The sequence below is a fragment of the Schistocerca serialis genome, unplaced genomic scaffold (genome assembly GCF_023864345.2).
Source record: "Schistocerca serialis cubense isolate TAMUIC-IGC-003099 unplaced genomic scaffold, iqSchSeri2.2 HiC_scaffold_1032, whole genome shotgun sequence".
Classification (NCBI taxonomy): domain Eukaryota; kingdom Metazoa; phylum Arthropoda; class Insecta; order Orthoptera; family Acrididae; genus Schistocerca; species Schistocerca serialis.
This window is the reverse complement of record NW_026047220.1, coordinates 20,001-22,500: the sequence shown is the minus strand read 5'-3', so window position 1 is coordinate 22,500 and position 2,500 is coordinate 20,001. Positions and strand designations below refer to the sequence as shown.

General features: G+C 57.8%; 1 non-coding gene across 1 annotated transcript in view; it reads left to right on the top strand.

Moving 5' to 3' along the window:
• The first annotated feature begins 1,322 nt into the window (after positions 1-1,322).
• Positions 1,323-2,500, top strand: part of LOC126430159 (small subunit ribosomal RNA) — a 1,910-nt gene continuing 732 nt past the window's right edge. The window contains exon 1 of the ribosomal RNA XR_007577022.1: positions 1,323-2,500. This exon is cut by the window's right edge and continues 732 nt beyond it. This is a non-coding gene — a ribosomal RNA (small subunit ribosomal RNA).

Here is a 2,500-nt window from a genome sequence, read left to right as displayed (position 1 = left end):
ATATTGTGCACTCAGCTACGTGTCGTCTCCCTATAAGAGCTGGATTGAAGTATGGTATGCCGTGGATGGCGATCAGCATTAGCCGTCTGTTGATGTAGTGGCGCGTGTTGTCAGACGTAGTCGTCTCTTCTCACACACCGTGATAGCATGGTGCACTGCGTTCCACATCTGCGACATGCGACAGAGGCCGGTTGACAGTCGTTCGCGCAATGGACATCGCATACGTACGGGGGCCACCTTCCACGTGTTCGCGAAGCGTGCACATGTTGTTGCGTGTATGTGGGCAGACATAGTGTGTCGTGACACCTGACACAGGCATGCAACAATCGTTGAATTTGCAAATGGCGATGGACGTCTACGTTTGCTGGTGACGTTACGCAAATGAAGAACTGGTAAACCGTTGTGGTGCGGTTGTTCTCGCTAGAGGTGAATCAGTGATGGCGACGATCGGTTGAGCTACCAACCGGTTGTTTCAGCGATACCCACCATGCCCACGAACGTGAATGGCATGTGGGTGTGAAGCGATACGCGGCGGTGGCTGGGTGGGACCGTCCCCGGCCGGTGAGGGGGGGCCTCCCGGCGTGCTGGCCGCGCGGTGCGTGGGCGCACGCGCTACAGCCGGCTGGTGGGGGCGGCCAGTGGCAGGCGCGCCGGCCGACGGAGGCGGCAGGCGGCGCAGCTGCGCGCCGGCGCACCCTGCACGCGGCGCCGTGCGGCCAAAGTAGGTCCTCGCGGGCCCGGTGCGAAGCGCGGTGGACATCTGCAGTGTGCTGGTCCGATTGAGGACTGTGTGCGCTGAGGATGCGCCGCCGCCCGGCGCTCGGCGCCGCGACGCCGTCTGCTGCTCGGTCGCCTCTGCGGTTCTCGCAGGTGGATTGTATCGCAGCTGTGCGGACGTGTTGGCGCGTGCGCTGTGCTGGGAGAGTTCGCTTCGGCACCCAAGTGGGGCTTTTGTCCTTCTGTGGCGCTGGCGTTGGAGCTGCCGGCCACCGTAGGTGGCGCGTGTTGTCTCCCGCCGGCAATGCCACGACAGCACGCTCCCGGGCCTCTGTCGGCAGCGGCAAGCTCAGTTGGGAGCACGGGTGGTCGCACCTAAAGCGTCTACTCGCCAAACTCCGGGCGATTGCGCCTCTCTCGAACCCGACCAAGTACTTAGGACGGCGCTGCGCGCCGCCGGGACCTGAGAGGGTTTCGAGGTGTATTGTGCAGGGGAGCTCAGCCTCCTCCTGTTTGCAGAATAATTGAGCGGACGCTTGCGTGTTCGCGCGGGCCCCCGGGACACACTCCCGGGCGGCCGGCTGCTCAGCTCTAGTTGACGCAGCTCCCTGGTTGATCCTGCCAGTAGTCATATGCTTGTCTCAAAGATTAAGCCATGCATGTCTCAGTACAAGCCGCATTAAGGTGAAACCGCGAATGGCTCATTAAATCAGTTATGGTTCCTTAGATCGTACCCACGTTACTTGGATAACTGTGGTAATTCTAGAGCTAATACATGCAAACAGAGTCCCGACCAGAGATGGAAGGGACGCTTTTATTAGATCAAAACCAATCGGTCGGCTCGTCCGGTCCGTTTGCCTTGGTGACTCTGAATAACTTTGGGCTGATCGCACGGTCCTCGTACCGGCGACGCATCTTTCAAATGTCTGCCTTATCAACTGTCGATGGTAGGTTCTGCGCCTACCATGGTTGTAACGGGTAACGGGGAATCAGGGTTCGATTCCGGAGAGGGAGCCTGAGAAACGGCTACCACATCCAAGGAAGGCAGCAGGCGCGCAAATTACCCACTCCCGGCACGGGGAGGTAGTGACGAAAAATAACGATACGGGACTCATCCGAGGCCCCGTAATCGGAATGAGTACACTTTAAATCCTTTAACGAGTATCTATTGGAGGGCAAGTCTGGTGCCAGCAGCCGCGGTAATTCCAGCTCCAATAGCGTATATTAAAGTTGTTGCGGTTAAAAAGCTCGTAGTTGGATTTGTGTCCCACGCTGTTGGTTCACCGCCCGTCGGTGTTTAACTGGCATGTATCGTGGGACGTCCTGCCGGTGGGGCGAGCTGAAGGCGTGCGACGCGCCTCGTGCGTGCTCGTGCGTCCCGAGGCGGACCCCGTTGCAATCCTACCAGGGTGCTCTTGAGTGAGTGTCTCGGTGGGCCGGCACGTTTACTTTGAACAAATTAGAGTGCTTAAAGCAGGCAAGCCCGCCTGAATACTGTGTGCATGGAATAATGGAATAGGACCTCGGTTCTATTTTGTTGGTTTTCGGAACCCGAGGTAATGATTAATAGGGACAGGCGGGGGCATTCGTATTGCGACGTTAGAGGTGAAATTCTTGGATCGTCGCAAGACGAACAGAAGCGAAAGCATTTGCCAAGTATGTTTTCATTAATCAAGAACGAAAGTTAGAGGTTCGAAGGCGATCAGATACCGCCCTAGTTCTAACCATAAACGATGCCAGCCAGCGATCCGCCGCAGTTCCTCCGATGACTCGGCGGGCAGCC